Below are 20,959 nucleotides of genomic sequence, written 5' to 3'. Positions count from 1 at the left end.
AGGAGCGGCCAAGTCATCCCTGCTTCTCTCAATCAGGGCTTTCTGTCACCGTGCTGCTTCATCCTATTTCCTTCTCAGTGTCTCTAAAACACAAATAAATGAGTAACCGTTTGATCTTTTCTCTTCTTAAGCCTCTTTCCTGCAGGCTCTCAGGCCCAGGGCCCTGTTCACACCTGCCTGGTCTTGTCCCCCCCCCCCCCCCCCACCCCCCACACACCCCCCCCCCCCCCCTCCGGGGAGGCAGAAAACAATCGGTCCCAGCTCAGAACAAGCATTAGCATATCAAACACTCTGGGTTACATTGTGGTTACTCCCACTCAGCACAACCCCTGAGGCTCAAATCCAAATGGATTTTGAGGTAAATGGTTTCATGTATTATATTTCCATAAAAGGTGCCTGGTAGGATGCAGACACACAAACCCTGTGGCAACATCTCAGACTTTCTCTGTCAACTCCAACCCAGATACTGAGTGCTGGGCGGTGGAGGGGGTAAGTTGGATTGGCCTGGCCTTGCTTCTTCTCAGGCATTAGTCCAGGACAAGTCTAAAATTAGCCCCACCCCCTCCCAATGCTAAAAGTCAGCTGGAGCAACGTGGGGCCAGTTACTTTTAGAAACCATCACTTTGGGGCTTAGGGCTGAGCAACAGAAACAGGTGTTGGAAACTGGGCCTGGAACCTGCAAGGCAGGAAAGAAGAGCCGGATCAAGTTCAGGAGTCTGGATCAGAATGCCAGATCCAGGGACAAGGGCTGCAAATCCAGACTGATGCAGTGGCCGCGGTCAGATCAAGGAGAAATAGCAGAAAACCAAGCCAGAGCTGCCTGTAGCTCTTATTGCAATGCTAAGGCAGGGTGGGGCTGGTAGGTACAGGAAAGGAAGGAAGCAGACGTTTATTAGGTACAGTGGGTACCAAATGCTTTATATGTGGTGTCTTGTGGAATCTCATTGGTAGGAACTATTACTTTGCCTCTTTTACCGTTGACTAATGGAATGTCAGAGCTGTTCAGTAAGTTAGCCAACATCACACAACCAATACATGGCAAAGCAGGGATTCAAACCCTAGCTTATTTAACATAAGGCCTGGCTGCCTCTAGGAGCAGCAGGAAGGGAGATTTCAGATCCACCCACAACCCATGAGAATGTACCACGAAGTTGCCTGACCAATATTTCTCACATCCTAATTTCCTGGGGAGCCTTGACAAAAGTACCAATGCCTGGGTACCATCGCCCAGAGGTTCTATGTAATTGCTCTGGGGCAGGGCTTAAGAATAGGTATTTTACAGCAGATTCTCTTACGCCACCTGGGTCGAGAACAAGGCTCTACGCTTGGTTGCTGACCAGTTCCCCTAGGGCAAGCTGGAGAAATAAGGTGGGGATAGATGTTTATGCCCGACTTATCTGGGTTCCACTCCAGAGGGGCAGGGTACCTAGTCAGCCATGGCATTTTCCACAGAAGATTCTCTGGTTGAGGGTTGGTCTTCTCAAATTCTGAAGTCAGTTAAAGAATTGAAACGCATTCCCACACTGTGCAGTAGAAGCTAACACAACATCGTAAAGCAACTATATTCCAATAAAAATTAATTTTAAAAAAGTTTAAAAAAATACAAAGACAGATGAAACTAAAAAAATAAAATTAAATTAAAACGCTTTCCCACAAAGAGAGGGTGGAAGCCAGGAACCTGGGGACTTAGGATTCTGTAAAGCAGAAATTTTCAAAGAAGAGAGGAGTAGAATCAGCATCATCTATCATTCTAACATGTCACTGTGCCCATTTCATCAAACCTTTATAGAGGGAGGAGACTCCCTCAATGTAACTGGCAGGGCTCCCTGCCCAGGAGTGAGAAGTACAGGTGAGTCCACTTCTGATCTCACTCAGGAATGTCTACTCTGGCACAGTTAACTCACAGCTTCTATGCAGTTTAGCACTTGATTATGTATCTTTGGTGTCCTTTTGATTTCTAATTGCTTCATATTTAATTACTTCAAGTCTTGCTTTCTTTGAAGTCTCCTGGAGAGCATGGACTGTATCATGTAGGATACAGAAAATAACATCTGAAAAACTTCTCATAGTCTTAGCTGGGACATCTTCGGGTCCTCATGATTGCATACTGGCATCATCTTGGAAATTAAAAACAATACTAATGCCTGGGTCCCAATCCTTGAGAATGTGATTTAATTGGTCTGGGATGTGGCATGAACATCATGACTTTTCAAATATGCACGGATAATTAGAATATGCACCCAAGGCTGAGAAACAAAATTGAAGGATAATAAAAAGCTATGTGAAAAAAAGTTACAAAAATGGTTATGTCTCTGAGGAGAAAAATGGGGTTATTTGATTTATTTTTTTATTTTTAATTTATTTTTGCGGTACGCGGGCCTCTCACTGTTGTGGCCTCTCCCATGCGGAACACAGGCTCCGGACGCGCAGGCTCAGCGGCCATGGCTCACGGGCTTAGCCACTCCGCGGCATGTGGGATCCTCGTGGACCAGGGCACGAACCCGTGTCCCCTGTATCGGCAGGCGGACTCTCAACCACTGCGCCACTAGGGAAGCCCGATTTATTTTATTTTTGCTAATCTGTGTTCTCTATTTCCTTCTCCACATTGGTTATATAATTTTAAAAATAAGACCAAAACAAAAATGAAACTGGATTAGGTATTCCTAAAATTGTTTAATTTTTTCAGAGATAGATCACTGATGATAACTTGTACCAAGTTGGAATGGGTCCTGATCAGACACTATTCTCACTCACTCAGCAAATATTTATTGAGAGCCTGCTGTATTCCACATGATAGACACTGAACGTATAAGAGTGAATTTTACAAGCACAATCCCTGCTCTCATGAAGTCTACATCTAACGGGGAAGATTAACCATCAAACAAGCAAATACAGACTTCAAGAAGATGTTCTAGTAGGTACAAACAGCTGAGTATTATATTGTTTTGTAAGTAACCATAACAGAAATTACAAATATCCAGCTTACATTTTCTCTCCTTTGTCCAAGGCAGACATTGCTTATTGATTATCTCACCCTTTTCTGCTGAAGCTCAGTATCCACTTCAACATAACCGATCAATCTGAGGTGGTGCTTGAAATAAAACATAAATAGTATCCTGGGAAAGAGCTATGAATTATCTTGTTGAAAGTAAACTAGATGACTCAAAAGGTAATTGAAACCTTCTGGTATGGCCAAGTAGCTCCTCTTGGACCATACGTCTTATAGATAACAAATATAATCTCTGGGCAAAATATAAGAACACCTAACTGAAGGTACTGGAGAGAAAAAAAACAGGCAAAAACCAGAGGAGACTGAACCACTGGAAGAAGAGAATGGCATGGGGTAAGTTTCCTGATTTACAACTTTTAGCCTAAGAATGGGGCCCTGTCTGTGATATGCAGGGCAGAAGGGAAGCCTTACATTCTATGAATGAACTCTGCCCAGATCTATGGCTGACCCCAAACCACATATGTAAGAGGCAGACTTTAAGAGTCCCAGCTACAGCTAAAAGAGCTGAACTGAAATTCCAGCTGCTACTGGGGAGATAGGGTTTTGTAGCTTGAGTTCAGCCACTCTAAAGACCTGAATAAAGAAAAGTCATTACTCACTAAAACAGCATAACAGAATCAGACTTTTTACAATATATCATTCATAATGACCAAGATACACTCCAAAATTATTCAACATACAACAAAACAGATTTTAAAAAGAAAACACAATCAACAGAGTCCAACTCTAAGATGACTTAGATGATGGAATTAGCAGACAAGAATTTTAAAGATGTTATTGTAACTATGTTCAAGTATGTAAAGGAAAATATATCCATAGTGAAAGAAAATATAGAAAATCTTAGCAGATAAATAGAAATTATTTTAAAAGAATCAAATGAAAACATAAGAACTGAAAAATAAATATCTGAAATAAAAATGCAATGTGTGCTTAAAAGCACAAGGGAAATGAAAGAAGAAAAAGTCAATGAACTAGAAGATAGATCATCAGAAATGATTCAAACTGAACAGAGATATAATAAATGTACAGAGACTCATAGATCTTTGAAACAATGTCAGAATGTCTTATATGCATATAATTGGAGTCCCAGAAGGAGAGGAGAGAAAGAACAACACAGAAAAGTATTTGAATAAATAATGGATAAAAAGTTTATAAATTTGGAAAAAGACAAATAGTTATGGACTCTAAAACCTCAATAAATGCCAAGAAAGATTAATATCAAAACCAAACAAAACAAAGATAAAAACATTCAGGCATATCATAATCAAACTGCTGAAAATCAACGACAAAGAGAAAATCAAGAAAACAATGCTGAGAGAAATTGAAGGTGTAAATAAATGGAGAGATACACTAAGTTAACGGATTGAATGATTCAGTATTAAGACAGCAATTACCAAATTGACCTATGGATTCATTACAATCCTAATCATAATCCTAACATGCTTTTTAGTGAAAATTGACAAGCTGATTCTAAAATTTCTGTAGAAATGTAAGGAATTTAGAATATTCAAAGAAGTTTTGAAAAAAGAAGTCAACGGTGTAGACTTAACACCACTTGACTTCAAGACCTACCCTAAAACTACAGTAATCAAGACAGCGCAGTGCTGGCACAAGGATCAACAAACAGATGGATAGAACAGAATAAAGAGCCCAGAGATAGACCCATACTTAGACATTTATTTTATTTTTTGACAAAGGTGTTAAAGCAACCCTACTGAGAAAGGAACAAATGGTGCTGAAATAATTACATATTCATATGGAAGCAAATTAATCTTGCCCTAAATCTTAGTATCCACAAAAATCAATTTGTGAAGGACCATAGACCTAAACATACAAGCCAGAGCTACAAAACTTCTAGAAGAAAACATAGGAGATTATCTTCATGACTTGGGGGAAGGCAAAAGCCAAACAAACAAACAAAAAATTACACTTAATCAAAATTAAGTCTCTGTTCATCAGAAGAAATGTCATTAATAAAATGTATAGGCAAACCACAGGGCTGGAGAAGATATCTGCAAAACATGTCTGACAAAGAATTTGTGTTCTGTATATACTAAGTACTCCTAAAACTCAATAATAAAATGACAAACAACTCAATTTAAAAATGGTCAAAAGATTTGAACAGACACCTCACAAAAGATGGTAAATTAATGGCCAGTAAGCACGTGAAAAAACGTTCAACATCTTTAGTCATCAAGGACATGCAAATTGAACCACTATGAGGTACCATTCCACACTTACCAGCATGGCTAAAATTAGACTGAGAGCACCAAATATTGTCAGAAAAATGTAAACGTACATGGTTGGTAGGAGGGGAAAATGGTCAAAAACATTGAAAAAGATCTTCCAGTTTCATATAAATTAAATACAGCCACTTTCTAAGACCCAGCAATTCTACTCCTAGGTATTTACTAAAGGGATACAAAAACACATGTCCACAAAAAGTGTGTCCAAAAGTGTTCATATTAGCTTTATTCATAATAGCCCCAAACTGGAGGACCAGCTGTCCATTAATAGGAGCCTGGATAAACCGTGGCATATTCATACAGTAAAATACTATTCATCAATGAAAAGAAACCAACAACATGGATGGATGAATCCCCAAAACATGCTGAGTGAACAGAAATTCCACAAAAGTATACAAATTGTACAATTGTATTTATATGAAGTACTAGAATAGGCAAAATTTATCAATGGTGAAAACATGAGAATATTGGATCTCTCTAGGAGTGTTAAGGCAGGAGTTTTCTGGGAAAGGACATGGGAAACTTTCTAGGGTGATGGTCAATGTTCTGTCCCTTGATAGGGTCTGGGTTGCACAGGTGTGTGCATTTATAGGAACTCATCAAATGATATACTGACAATTTTTGCATTGCACTGTACACGATTTTCATCTGAAAAGAAATAAAGGAATTGTAAACAAATTTTGAACTCTGGTTAGTAACATTGAAGTACTTTGGGGAATGTATTAATGTCTGCAACTTACTTGGGAATGTAATAGCCAAAATAATTAAATGAGCGGCTGAATGGATAGAGGAATGGATAGAGAATTAATATATGATAAAGCAAATACAGTAAGGCGTCAGTTGAAGAAACTATGTGGTATGTATATGGGTGTTCACTATAAAATTCTTTCAACACATTTCTAAGTTGAACATTCTATAATGGAATGCTGAGAACAAAGATAACTGAAGAGAATTGGCAGATTGCCCATGAGATGAAGTCCTGGCCCTGGAGAAAGACACCAGAGTCTAGCTGATGTACAGGGGAACAGAGTAGGCAAAAGGGACTTGTGGGTCCAGAAACTGACTTTCTTTGCTCTATTCTAACTGTGGTGATGAACCTGGGGGCTGAGGCAAAGCAAAGGACAAAGTGCCTCTTGTATTGCATAAGACCCAGGGGCTCATGCTCTCTGCAATTGCCTTGTTTACCAGATGGTGACTTTAAGAATTCTCAATGTATATAAATATCAAATCACTATGATGTACACTATGATGAACACATACAAAACTACAACGATGTTGTATGTCAATTATGCTTCAATTTAACAAAAAGTCCTGAACAGATCTGTTCTAGAAATCTGGAACAGAAGGGGCTGTCGGACACCATTTATTCTCTATCTACTGAGCACCTGCTGTGTGCTACTCTCTGTGCAAGGCTCTGAGGAGTCTATGATCAACCAAATAAAAATGCCCCCTGCCCTTTTTTGATCTCAACATTGATGAAACTCTGCTCCTCTTCTATGTTTCTCACTACTTACACCCTGACTAGAAGACTTGCAAATCCTTCTACAAGCCATGTTGACATTTCTTAAATCTCTGAATTCAAAAACCCCTTTCTAATGTTGGAACTGAATATCTCCATCTCAACAGAAAGATAATTTTTTTCTTGTTTTATCCTCTCTGGAGTGAAGCTTGACACAGGAAGATCCCCAAAGCCTCACAATAGTTCGGGAAGAAATTGGACACATGCCTAGGGACCCCAAGTCGCTGTACACTCTCCTGAAGTAGAGATGTGATAGAAAGGGCAGTCAGATGCTAAGCTCAACCCTCTGCCCTACTTCCAACGGAGGTCACAGCCATTACCATGCCTTGTCCTGGCACCACAGCCAGAAGGTCTGCCCAAAGTTTAGCCCAAGGGCATGACATCAAGCAGAGGTGCCTGGCTTCCTGGGTAGCTTCACATGACCTTGAATCCCATGTTACAAATCTAATTGCTCCAGCCTCACCTTTAGCTTACAAAAGAGAAAATTCCTGACTTAAACAAATGTCTCTTTCCCCAAATTTGGTGAAATGTGGGCACGTTATGAGCTAATATATTAATGTTACAAATGACCCCAAATGAGTTGAGTGATACCACAGGCAATAAAAAGAAAATAAAAATAGGTCGCCTTCATTAAAGAGACTGTCAACTTTCCTTTCATACAGTGACTCATTCCCTTTGCAGAACTGAATACTTTCCCCTCTGCAAACTCCAGACCATCACCTATTTGTCATCTTTGTAGGCTTACAAATCACCAGGTCTGCAAATCTCTCAGCACAGTGATCCTTTCCAGCTTCTTACTGCTCCTCGTCCTGCCCGAAAGATCTTTGCTTCTTCTCTCTCCCCTCCTTCCCCAAGAATGTTTACCCCTCAGACGCTTAAATACCTGTTTTCCTTCCTTAGAATGTTGGATTCTTGGGAGATAATGATATGACTTAGGGAAATAAGTGTGTGGTTTCCCCACCCCTGGTGCTGGTGAAGGCGGTTAGTGCTTCCGGACTTTCTGAAGCTCTTTGAAAACAACAGGGCAAATCAGATTCCAAAGCTTCACCTTCTGAAGGCTGAGCGTGTCTGGGCAGCGGCTGCATGATTTGGATGGAGTCATCACTGGCGAGGTCGAGCTGACTCAGCCAGGAAGCACTTGTTGCTCTTCTAAACTCCACGGCACCAGAGATGAAGTCACCTTTCTTCTTTTAAAAGCAACAGATCTGCCCTGTGAGTCCCTGTCACGTCTGCGGGAACTCAGTGTTTTTTCCACAGCTGGGCACCAGGACCTTCTCTCAGGTAAGAAAGCTTCTCTTTAGTGGGTTTCCATTCAGGAAAGCTTGATTGTGTGTGGGGGGGGCACTTTTTAGGGCACCTCAGGGTAAAGTTGGAGTTGGGTCAAGGGATGTTCTGGGTGAGAACAGCTGGTTCCCAGGCAGCTGGTACCCACCTGGTGGACTGGCAGGCCCTGGGCTGAGTGACCACTCAGCTCGGGCTGCAGTGGCATGGAAATCTAACCCGGGCTTGGTTGCAGGTGTCTGTTCTAACAGTGGGACAATGAACCCTTTGGTGAAGCAGCTAAAAGTGGTCTCCTTAGGCTGGGGCTGTCCTACCTGTTTTGCCTTCCTACAACGGGCTTTGTGTTTTGGGTAGAACCCTTAGAGGGTCTCATGATAAAGGCTGATGTATAGGAAAGCAGCAGCTCTCTGGAGAGCCTTCATTTGCTCATTCACCGGCTTGAATTCTTCCCTTCTTCCTCAGAGTGTAGCAGGGACAAAGGCCCAGCTTCTTTGTCCTGACACGCAGGGACCTTGTGTAAACCATGGCTGTGCTCTCCTGTGGGGCAGAAGCGTGCAAACACATCTTAGAGCCTGTCCATGCGAGTTCTAAGTTTTGGCGTGTGTGCGTGCGTGTGTATGGTCGACCTGTGGTCCTAGGGGCCCCTGAAATCTCCCTGCCGCACTTTCTATGAGCTATATGAATCACTGCCACTAATTGAATCATACAGCTCTTACGAGCTCTGGAAGTCTCAGTAAAGACATCTTGGTGATGATGGAGGCGCCTACAGGGTGATAAATGGCTTTTGAGAGAGTCGAACCACAGTAAAGTGAAAACACTGAGAATTGCAGGGTCCCTTTATAACCTGACACAGAACCCTATCCCACACAGGATTCAGTGCTTTCATCTATAACCTCTGAAGGGAACAAAGAATTTCATTGAGATAAGAGATGCTTGTTTTGTTTTAAATGCAACTGCACACTGGCTGCGAGCGCCTGCTTACTCATTCACCTCAAACTTGGCACATCCAGAATTTATCCTTACCTGAACTCTGCGGAACCTCCCCCCACCCCCGTGTCCCCCAGCTACGTGAAAACACCTGGTTGTCCACGACAGATTTCTGGACTTCAACCTTGACCCTCCTTCACCCTCACATTCCCACATCTAGTGTGGCAACACATCCCACAGATTCTGCCTCCATGAGATCTCTCAGATCCATCCACTCTCCCACTTCCATGGCTACTTTAAGCCCTTATCACCTTTTCCAGGAATACAGAAACCTCTTATCCCAGCTTCCTCTCTCCAGCCTCATCTTCCCGGGGCAGCCAGAGTGATGATTCTACAATGACTGATTGGCACCTGCACGATCTGATCCATCACTAGTCTGTTGATCTGTCTTCTTAATAGGCCTCAAAATTTTTCTTGCCTACCCATCCCACCACCCTACCTTGGTCCGTCCCACCAGCACTCTTTGCCTGAGTTATTGCAATAGCCGCTTAGCTGACCTGCTACCAGGCTCACTCCCTTCCTAGTATAAGACACTTCAAGCTTCTTATCTTCCCAAGAATTTTTTTAAAATTTTATTTATTTATTTTTGGCTGCGTTGGGTCTTCGTTGCTGTGCGCCGGCTTTCTCTAGTTGCAGAGACTGGGGGCTACTCTTCGTTGCGGTGTATGGGTATCTCATTGTGGTGGCTTCTCTTGTTGCAGAACACAGGCTCTAGAAAAGAGGGTTTCAGTAGTTGTGGCTCGCGGGCTCTAGAGCACAGGCTCAGCAGTTGTCACGCACGGGCTTAGTTGCTCCGTGGCATGTGGGATCTTCCCGGGCCAGGGCTCAAACCCATGTCCCCTGCATTGGCAGGCAGATTCTTAACCATCGCGCCACCAGGGAAGTCCCTTCCCAAGCTTTTTAAGGACGTTTCTCATAAGAGCAGAACTTGAAACACTGATTACCCTATCTGGGGTTTAGAAGCATTAGCATTTCTAGGACTCGTGTGGATACTTCAAGGAGGGAGGCAGAGAGAATGGGGGGAGATGGGAGATGTATATTGCAGTGGGAAGATGGCTTGAAGAACACATAACGCTCAGGCCCTGGAACCATGCAGGTCTGCATTGGAATCCTATCTCCCAACTTCCTAGTGTGGCTTTGACCAAATTGGTAAATTTTCTTAAGACTCATTTTCCTCAACTATGAAATAGAAATAATAATGCCTATTTCTCTGGGTGAATATGAATTAAATGAGAACATTTATGAAACACAGCCATTACGAGTTTTTAGTTCCTTTCCTTCTTTCCTTCTCTTTTACAACTTATAATCTCTATCATATATCTTGTAAGTATCCGTGTGTGTATGTATGTATCGAGCTTTGGCAAGGTGGGGAGGAGTGGCAAAGAAATAGGTGAGAACTCTCTCAAGGAATTTGCGATTTACTTAGAGAGGTAAAGCAAACTTACCTAGTATGAAAACATCGATAAAAAAAGCATTCTGCCATTGTCATGTGGACAGTCCCAGTTGAGTACGTAAGTGGGAAGAGCTTGAGAAAACAGGTCTGTGAATACCTGCAGACAGAGTGTAAGTAGATTTATATCAAGCAATTTTAGATTTAGGCTCTTTGGGGACTTAAAAATCATTGGCCTCTCTTATGTTGAAGTAAAACTTTCCAGAAGGCTTTCCACTTTTAGAGTGATTTAAGGACATATACATTAGAGTTTAAGTGACTTTACTCATTCATTCATTCATTCATCAAACACTTATTGAACACCTACTCTGTGCCAATAGGTCCTCTATTATACTCTTCCATGGGACATGGATAATTCTCCTCTTCTTGAATCAGGGATAGCCTTAGAGACTTGATGATCAATAGGATAAGAAGAAAGTGACCTTCGGGGACATCCATGGCTAGGTTCTCAGGAGCTTTGCAGCTTCCGCCTGGTTTTCCTGGCCCACTCACTCTGGGGGAAGCCAACCACCATATAAAGTCATGTGGTGGTAACCTGGCTCTCTGGGGCGGGGGGATCCCCCTGATTTGCAGTGTTTACCAGTTTTTATTCTATAAATACTCCCTCCCACCATGGTTGATTTCAAGCTACCAAAGTGACAGCACTGAATGCAGGGTTGGAAAGAAATACACAGAATCAGTTCTTACAAATTTGTACAAACCAGTTCCAGTGCATGATGGCCAGTTACCCTTGAGGCCATCATCCTGTGAGAACACCCAACCTAACTAGACGGAGAGGCTCCATGGAGAGAAGCCCAACCAGCCGCAGATTTTCCAGCCATTCAGATTTAGGCTACAGGAAAAAAGCCTACAGACGACTCCAGACTCAGCCACTATCTGACTGCAGCTGTATAGAAGATCCTGAGGGAGAACATGTCAGCTCAGTCCAGTCACCCCACAGCATTCTCAGAGATGTGACAAGTCATATTCTCTAGGTTTAGAGGTGGTTTGTTACACAGCAAAAATAACTGGAACAAGGTGGTATTCTTGTTTATCCAGAAGGCAACCCAGATTAAGCCTCCAAGGGTGTGGAGGGGTAGAGGGATCTATCCAGAGAATTCTTTGTCCACGCATATTCTCAGGCCTCAGACCACTGAGGAAGAAAGCGTTTCATTTAAAAAGGCCTGGGACTTCCCTGGTGGCACAGTGGTTAAGAATCCACCTGCCAATGCAGGGGACATGGGTTCATGCTCTGGTCTGGGAAGATGCCACATTCTGTGGAGCAAGTAAGCCCATGCGCCACAACTACTGAGACTGCGCTCTAGAGCCCATGAGCCACAACTACTGAGTCTGCGTGCCACAACTACTGACGCCCGCTTGCCTAGAGTCTGTGCTCTGCAACAAGAGAAGCCACCGCAATGAGAAGCCTGTGCACTGCAACAAAGAGTAGCCCCTGCTTGTCGCAACTAGAGAAAGCCCGCTGGCAGCAACGAAGACCCAGTGCAGCCAAAAGTAAATAAATAAATTTAGAAAAATAAATAAATAAAAAGGCCTGAGAAAGAGACTCAATGACTTTACTAACTAGTTTTACCCTTATAATTAAATCAGTGAAAGAAATCTCTCTCTCTCTCTTTCTCTCACCTCCCCCCACCCCTCATCATCTCCCCCATCACTTCCCCATCTAACTCAACTCACATAAAACTCTGCTGGGATATCTCCCTTACCTGCTCTTTGGGCTCTGCTCCGTCCTCCACATGGAATTTGCTGGGAGAAGCAGGCAGACAGAAAAAACATGAAGTCAAGGAAATGCCCAGAGTCCAGAGCCCTGGAGGAAAGCAACTGAGACCCCTAGAAAAGAGCAGCCAAGAGGAGAACTTAAAAACAGGCTCTAGGGCTTCCCTGGTGGCGCGGTGGTTGAGAGTCTGCCTGCCAATGCAGGGGACACGGGTTCGTGCCCTGGTCCGGGAGGATCCCACGTGCCGGGGAGCGACTGGGCTTGTGAGCTGTGGCCGCTGGGCCTGCGCATCAGGAGCCTGTGCTCCGCGACCGGAGGGGCCACAACAGTGAGAGGCCCGCGTACCGCAAAAAAAAAAAAAGAAAAACAGGCTTTAGTGGAGACACAGGGATTAGTGGTCAAAGCATGAGGCATTTTTTTTAAGCAACTTTATTATTATTATTGTTTAATTTTATTTATTTTTTGGCTGCTTGGGTCTTCATTGCTGCGTGCGGGCTTTCTCTAGTTGTGGCGAATGGGGGCTACTCTTCATTGCGGTGCGCGCAATGAGAACATTGTGGTGGCTTCTCTTGTTGCGAAACACAGACTTTAGGTGCGCAGGCTTCAGTAATTGCAGCGCACGGGCTTCAGTAGTTGCAGCGCGTGGGCTCAGTAGCTGAAGCACGCGGGCTCTAGGTCACAAGCTCAGTAGTTGTGGTACACGGGCTTAGTTGCTCCAGGGCATGTGGGATCTTCCCAGACCAGGGCTGTAACTCGTGTCCTCTGCATTGGCAGGCAGATTCTTAACCACTGCTCCACTAGGGAAGTCCCAAAGCATGAGTTTTGAAATCAGATGACCTGGGTTCCAATCTGGATCCTGACATTTTCTATTTGGTTGACCCTGGAAAGTATCTAGACATCTCTCTTCTCGGTTTTCTTTATCTTTTTAATATTCTTTTTTTTTTTTTTTTTAATTTATGGCTGTGTTGGGTCTTCGTTTCTGTGCGAGGGCTTTCTCTAGTTGTGGCAAGCGGGGGCCACTCTTCATCGCGGTGCGTGGACCTTTCACTATCGCGGCTTCTCTTGTTGCAGAGCACAGGCTCCAGATGCGCAGGCTCAGTAGTTGTGGCTCACGGGGCCCAGTTTCTCCGCGGCATGTGGGATCTTCCCAGACCAGGGCTCGAACCCGTGTTCCTTGCATTGGCAGGCAGATTCTCAACCACTGTGCCACCAGGGAAGCCCTTCTTTACCTTTTTAAATTGAAGTATAGTAGGTGATTAACAATGTTGTGTTAATTTCAGGCGTACAGCAAAGTGATTCAGTTATACATATGTATATCTATTCTTTTTCAGATTCTTTTCCATTATAGGTTATTACAAGATATTGAGTATAGTTCCCTGTGCTATACAGTAGGTCCTTGTTTATTTTATGTAGTAGTGTGTATCTGTTAATCCCAAACTCCTAATTTATCCCTCCCCCACCCCCTTGCTCCTTTGGTAAACATAAGTTTGTTTTCTATGTCTGTGCATCTGTTTCTGTTTTGTAAATAAGTTTATTTGTGTCACATTTTAGATTCCACATATAAGTGATATCACATGATATTTGTCTTTCTCTGTCTGACTTACTTCACTTAGTATGATAATCTCTAGGTCCATCCATGTTGCTGCAAATGGCATTATTTCATCCTTTGCTATGGCTGTCTTCTCAGTTTCTTCATCTTTAAAATTTGGATAATAATGCCATCTCACAAAGTTCTTGTGAAGATTAACTGAGATGATGCCTAATACCTGGGGCTGAATAAGTAGCAGTCAACCTTAGTAGTAGTGATAGTATTGGAGTCATACTAGTTTACTGTTGTCACAAGTCCCATAGTCACAGGCTCTTCACAGGCCCAGAGATTCAGTCAGTCAGTCACACTACAGGTGACCAAGATTCAATAAGTACTTAAGTCAGACCAAATATCTATATTCTGAATGTTTATTCTACTGCCAATTTTCTTCTCTTATTGTCCGCCAAATATATTTCCAAAGGCTTTAAAAGCATGCCTGTGCATTATTTCTCCTGTATCTTAAGCAATATGAATTAAAACCATATTTTCTTATTTCTTGTGAGTCCTCTTCTTACCTTCTACTGTGTAGCAGGTAGTGGAGTAGTTCAGTGATCAATACATTTTAACTATTATTATTTTTTAAATGCTGTTTAAGAAGAAATTGAAGTTGGGTGACTTTTGCAGGAATCCTGTGCCCAGGGTGCTCCAGAAACGTCAAGTTTACCATTTTGCAGATGGCATCACTGTGGTAGGACAATCAGGTTGAAGGATAACGTGATTCTTGGGAGCGAAGTGTGAGTGTTAAGTTCTCCTGCTTTATTTATATTTTGTGAATACGAGTTACTAAAACTTTAATCTATGAATTGACGTTAGGCAGACTTGTCTCATTAAATTTATGATTGGTCTAGTCATGTGGATTTTTTGAACAAAGAATAATGCAAACATTCAGACTGTTAAAGAAAAGCTGATTTGCATACTTCTAAAAAGCTTTTCTAATAAAATATTTATTGATTCACAAGTGTGTGCCCACTTCACCCAGCGTCCCCAGTGTCAACATTTTGTGTAACTGTAGTACAATATCAAAACTAGGTAATTGACATTGGTACAATCCATAAACCGTATTCAGATTTTATCAGTTATATGTGTACTCATTTGTGTATATGTGTATAATTGTATGTAATTTTGTCATGTTTATTTCAGGTAACTATCACCACAATCAAGATACAAAACTGTATCATCACCACGTGGCTCTCTTGCACTATCCCTTTGCATCCATCCCCCTCATCCCTAACCCTTTGAAACCATTAATCTGTTGTCCATCTGTATAATTTTATTTCAGGAGCATTATATAAATGGAATCATGAGTATTTACGTGCATGAGATTGACTTTTTCCACTCGGCATAATTTTCTTAAGATCTATCCAAGTTGTTGCATGTATCAATAGTTGGTTCTTTTTTTACTGTTGAGTAGTAATCCACAGCATGGTTGTAGCAAAGTTTGTTTAATCTTTTGCCCATTTACCCATTGGAGGATATCTGGGTACTTTCCAGTTTGGGACTACTACAAATAAAGCTGCCATAAGCATTTGTATGCAAGTTTCTGCATGAACATGAGTTGTCATTTCTCTGGGATAAATGCCTGAGAGTACAATATCTGGGTCTCATGGTAAGTCCATTTCTAGTTTTAGGGTGAACGGAAAACTCTTTTCCAGAGTGGCCATAACTTTTTCATTACCACCAGCAGTGTGTAAGTAATGGAGTTTCTCTGCATCCTTGTCAACATTTGGTGTTATTACTATTTTTTATTTTAGCCATTCTGATAGTTGGGTAGTGATAACATATTGTGATTTTAATTTGCATTTCCATAATGTCTAATGGTGTTGAACATTTTTTTTTCATGTGCTTCTTTGCCTTCTATATATCTTCTTCAGTGAAATGTCAAATTAATGACTTCTGCCCATTTTCTAACTGGATGATTTGTTTTTTTTATTGTTGAGTTCTGTGAGTTCTTTATATATTCTAGATAAGCATCTATTTTTCAGATGTTTACAAACATTTTCTCCTGCATTGTAAATTTGTACATCATCCTCTAAATAAGGTCTTTCAAAGGGCAAAATTTTAAATTTTGATGAAGTCCAATCTGTCAATATTTCCTTTTATAGGTTGTTCTTTTAGAGCAAAGAATAAAAACTTTTTGCCTAGTCCTAGTTCTCAAAGATTTTCTCCCATTTTTTCCTAAAAACCTATAGTTTTACATTTAGATCTGTAATCCATTTTGAGATAGATTTGTGTAAGTCGAAGTTTAGGTCAAAGTTAATTTTTTTGCTTAAGTATGTTCAGTTGCTCTAGCACCATTTATTTAAAAGGCTATCTCTCCTTCATTCTGTTGGTTTTGAACCTTTGTCAAAAATCAAGTGAGTGGGGACTTCCCTGGTGGTCCAGTAGCTAAGACTCCGCACTCCCAAAGCAGGGGGCCTGGGTTCGATTCCTGATCAGGGAACTAGATCTCACATGCCACAACTAAGAGTTCTCACACCACAACTAAAGATCCCACAGGCCGCAACTAAAGACTCTGCAGGCCGCAACTAAAGATCCCACATGCTGCAACTAATACCCGGCACAGCCAAAAAAAAAAAAAAAAAAAAATATATATATATATATATATATATATATATATATATATATATAAAAATTATATGGTGATCTATCATCAAAAATTATTTAAAAAAATCAAATGGATGTATTTGTATGATTCCGTATGTGGGTTTTCCATTGTTATCTTCAGGTCTTTCACATTCCATATAAGTTTTACAAAATGCTTGCCTATGTCTACAAAAACCATGCTGGGATTTTGATAGGAATCTTGTTAAAGATGTAGTTTAATTTGGAGAGAAGACATTTTTACTAAGCTGAGTCTTCCAGTTCTTGAATGTGGAAAATTTCTGTGCTATTTAGGTCTCCTACGGTTTCTTTCATCAGTACTTTGTAATTTTCAGCATGCAGATTCTGTACATGTTTTGTTAGGTTTATAACTAAGTATTTCATTTTCTTTGGAACAATTGAAAATGGTATTGCATTGTTAAATTACCTTTTTCATGTATACATTTAGTATATAGAAATACAATGACTATTTTTCTTCTCTTTTTCCCCCAGCTTTATTGAGGTATGATTGACAAATAAGAATATATATTTAAGGTAAACTATGTGCTATTTTGATATACACACACATTGTGAAATGATTATGATAATCAAGCTAATTAACATGTCAGTCAGCTCACATAGTTACCATTTGTGTGTGTGTGTGTGTGTGTGTGTGTGTATTGTGAGAACATCTGAGGAGATTACTCAAGATCTTACTCTCTTAGCAAATTTCAAGTGTACATTATTAAACTATTGTCACAATGCTGTACATTATGTCTCCAGAATGTATTCATCTTATAATTGAATGTTTGTATCCTTTGATCAATATCTTCCCAAAACACAATTAAATGTTCTGTGTTGATATTGAATCCTATAATCATGCTGAACTTGCTTACTAGTTCTGGGTTTTTTTGTTTTGTTTTTTGTAGATTCCTTGGGATTTTCTACAGAGATCATCTGCAAATAGAGATTGTTTTAATTTCCCCTTTCCAATCTGTATGACTTTTATTTCTTTGTCTTGCTTTATTGCACTGGCTAGAACTTTCAGTTCTATGTTGAGTAAGAGTAGTGAGACAGACATCTTTACCTTGTTCCCAATCTTAGAGGAAAAGCCTTCAGTCTTTCTGTCACCATTAAGGATAATGTTAAGGGGGGTGGTGGTGGTGGGATGAACTGGGAGATTGGAATTGACATATATACACTAATATGTATAAAATAGATAAGTAATAAGAACCTGCTGTATAAAATAAATAAATAAAATTTTAAAAAAAGAATAATGTTAACTGTAGATTTTTTTTCAGGTACTCTTGATCAAGTTGGGAAAATTTTCCTCTATTCCTAGTTTGTTGAAAGTTTGCATCATGAATGAGTGTTGAATGTTTTTAAATGTTTTTCTGCATCAATTGATATGATCATATGTTTTTTCTTCTTTAGCCTGTTGATAACGGGGATTACATTTGAATGATTTTTAAATTTGAGCAAGCTTTGCATATCTGAAATAAATCCCACTTGGTCATGTATATAGTTCTTTTCTATAAAGAGCTGCTGGATTCAACTTACTGATATTTTTTGGAGAAGTTTTGCATCTCAGTTCCTGAGAGTTATTGATTTGTAGTTTTCCTTTTCTGTACTGTCTTTGTCTAGATTTGGTATCAAGGTAATACCGGCCTCATAAAAAGAGTTGCAAAGTGATTCCTTCTCTGTATTTTTTGGATATGGTTATGTAAAATTGGTGTTAATTCTTTAAATGCTTGATAAAATTCTCCAGTGAAATAGTTTGGATATAGAGATTTCTTTTGCAGGAGCTCTTTAAGTATAAATTCAATTTTTATAATAATTGTAGAACTATTCACATTACTTATTTCAGCTTGACTGAGTTTTCATTGTTTATGGTTTTCAAGGTATTAGTCCATTCCTTTGATGTTGTTGAACTTAAAAGTGTAAAATTGTCCATATATTTCCTTATTATCTTTTTAATGGCTACAGGATCTGTAGCAATATCTCCTCTTTCATTCCTGATGTTGGTAATTTGTGTCTTTTTTTCTTTTTATCTTTATCAGTCTAGCTAGAGGTTTACTGATCTTAGTGATTTTTTTTTCTCATAACAACCAGCTATTTGTTTTACTGATTTTCTCTATTGTGTTTCTGTTTTCAGTTTAATGTATTTCTGATGTTATCTTTATTATTTCCTTCCTATCTCGTTTCTTATTTCTGTTATTTTTAAACTCTATATTTTGCATTTGTTTTTTTTAAATAACTTCTATTTCTTTGCTTGGATTTTATATTTTTTCATTTGTTTCAAGAGAATTTGTAATTATTTATTGAAGCATTTTTATAACAGCTGCTTTAAAAATCCTTGTCAGAAATTTCCAACAGCTGATTCACCTCAATGTTGGCAATGGTTGATTGTCTTTTCTCATTCAAGTTGTGTTTTTCTTGGTTCTTGGTATGATGAATGATTTCCAATTATATTTTGGACATTTTGGATAACATGTTAGGAGACTCTTGATCACACTTAAATATTTCATTTTGGTAGCAGTCACCCTACTTAGACTTTTTTTTTTTTAATCTTTATTGGAGTATAATTGCTTTACAATGGTGTGTTAGTTTCTGCTTTATAACAAAGTGAATCAGCTATACATATATCCCCATATCTCTCCCCTCTTGCATCTCCCTCCCTCCCACCCTCTGTATCCCACCCCTCTAGATGGTCACAAAGCACCGAGCTGATCTCCCTGTGCTATGTGGCTGCTTCCCACTAGCTATCGGTTTTACTTTTGGTAGTGTATATATGTCCATTCCACTCTCTCACTTTGTTCACCTTCCCCCTCCCCGTGTCCTCAAGTCCATTCTCTAGTAGGTCTGCATCTTTATTCCCATCCTGGCCCTAGGATTTTCATGACCATTTTTTTTTTAAATTCCATATATATGTGTTAGCATATGGTATTTGTTTTTCTCTTTCTGACTTACTTCACTCTGTATGACAGACTCTAGGTCCATCCACCTCACAACAAATAACTCAATTTCATTTCTTTTTATGGCTGAGTAATATTCCATTGTATATATGTACCACATCTTCTTTATCCATTTATCTGTCGATGGACACTTAGGTTGTTTCCATGTCCTGGCTATTGTAAATACAGCTGCAATGGACATTTTGGTACATGACTGTTTTTGAATTATGGTTTTCTAAGGGTATGTTCCCAGTAGTGGGATTGCTGGGTCATATAGTAGTTCTATTTTTAGTTTTTTAAGGAACCTCCATACTGTTCTCCATAGTGAATGTATCAATTTACATTCCCACCAACAGTGCAAGAGGGTTTCCTTTTCTCCACACCCTCTCCAGCATTTACTGTTTGTAGATTTTTTGATGATGGCCATTCTGACTGGTGTGAGATAATATCTCATTGTAGTTTTGATTTGCATTTCTCTAATGATTAATGATGTTGAGCATTCTTTCATGTGTTTGTTGGCAATCTGTATATCTTCTTTGGAGAAATGTCTGTTTAGGTCTTCTGCCCGTTTTTGGATTGGGTTCTTTGTTTTTTTAATATTGAGCTGCATGAGTTGTTTATATATTTTGGAGATTAATCTTTTGTTGGTTAATTCATTGGCAAATATTTCCTCTCATTCTGAGGGTTGTCTTTTTGTCTTGTTTTTAGTTTCCTTTGATTTGCAAAAGTTTTTAAGTTTCATTAGGTCCCATTTGTTTATTTTTGTTTTTATTTCCATTTCTCTAGGAGGTGGGTCAGAAAGGATCTTGCTGTGATTTATGTCATAGAGTGTTCTGCCTATGTTTTCCTCTAAGACTTTTATAGTGTCTGGCCTTACATTTAGGTCTTTAATCCATTTTGAGTTTATTTTTGTGTATGGTGTTAGGGAGTGTTCTAATTTCATTCTTATAGATGTAGCTGTCCAGTTTTCCCAGCACCACTTATTAAAAAGGCTGTCTTTTCTCCACTGTATATTCTTGCCTCCTTTATGAAATATAAGGAGACCATATGTGCGTGGGTTTATCTCTGGGCTTTCTCTCCTGTTCCATTGATCTACATTTCTGCTTTTGTGACAGTACCATACTGTCTTGATTACTGTAGCTTTGTAGTGTAGTCTGAAGTCAGGGAGACTGATTCCTCCAGCTCTGGTTTTCTTTCTCAGGATTGCTTTGGCTATTTGGGGTCTTTTGTGTTTCCATACAAATTGTGAAATTTTTTGTTCTAGTTCTGTGAAAAATGCCATTGGTAGTTTGATAGGGATTGCACTGAATCTGTAGATTGCTTTGGGAAGTAGAGTCATTTTCACAACGTTGATTTTTCCAATCCAAGAACACGATATATCTCTCCATCTATTTGTATCATCTTTAATTTCTTTCATCAGTGTCTTATAATTTTCTGCATACAGATCTTTTGTGTCCTTAGGTAGGTTTATTCCTACGTATTTTATTCATTTTGTTGCAATGTTAAATGGGAGTGTTTCCTCAATTTCTCTTTCAGATTTTTCATCAGTAGTTTATAGGAATGCAAGATATTTCTGTGCATTAATTTTGTATCCTGCTACTCTACCAAATTCATTGATTAGCTCTAGTAG

The 20,959-nt window shown here is 39.9% G+C and overlaps 1 protein-coding gene and 1 long non-coding RNA gene across 9 annotated transcripts in view; one reads left to right on the top strand and one right to left on the bottom strand.

Moving 5' to 3' along the window:
- Window positions 1-7,903: 7,903 nt before the first annotated feature.
- Window positions 7,904-20,959, top strand: part of AMOTL1 (angiomotin like 1) — a 176,372-nt gene continuing 163,316 nt past the window's right edge. For 3 of the 8 annotated variants that reach the window (XM_033862129.2, XM_073808293.1, XM_073808290.1), the window contains exons 1-3: window positions 7,904-8,056; window positions 14,420-14,529; window positions 16,889-16,930. The gene's annotated coding sequence lies outside the window, so the exon portion shown is untranslated. The remainder of the gene's footprint in view (window positions 8,057-14,419; window positions 14,530-16,888; window positions 16,931-20,959) is intronic. The other 5 variants (XM_073808288.1, XM_073808289.1, XM_073808292.1 and 2 more) reach the window with 2 other exon arrangements.
- On the bottom strand, window positions 8,538-12,331 carry LOC141279325 (uncharacterized). Its single transcript, XR_012333364.1, has 3 exons — window positions 12,197-12,331; window positions 10,489-10,593; window positions 8,538-8,593 (listed from the first exon to the last, which is right to left on the bottom strand). It is a non-coding gene; the product is annotated as an uncharacterized lncRNA (long non-coding RNA).

The sequence above is a fragment of the Tursiops truncatus genome, chromosome 8 (genome assembly GCF_011762595.2).
Source record: "Tursiops truncatus isolate mTurTru1 chromosome 8, mTurTru1.mat.Y, whole genome shotgun sequence".
Taxonomy (NCBI): domain Eukaryota; kingdom Metazoa; phylum Chordata; class Mammalia; order Artiodactyla; family Delphinidae; genus Tursiops; species Tursiops truncatus.
The sequence above is the reverse complement of the archived record's forward strand: the minus strand, read 5'-3'. Positions and strand labels throughout refer to the sequence as shown.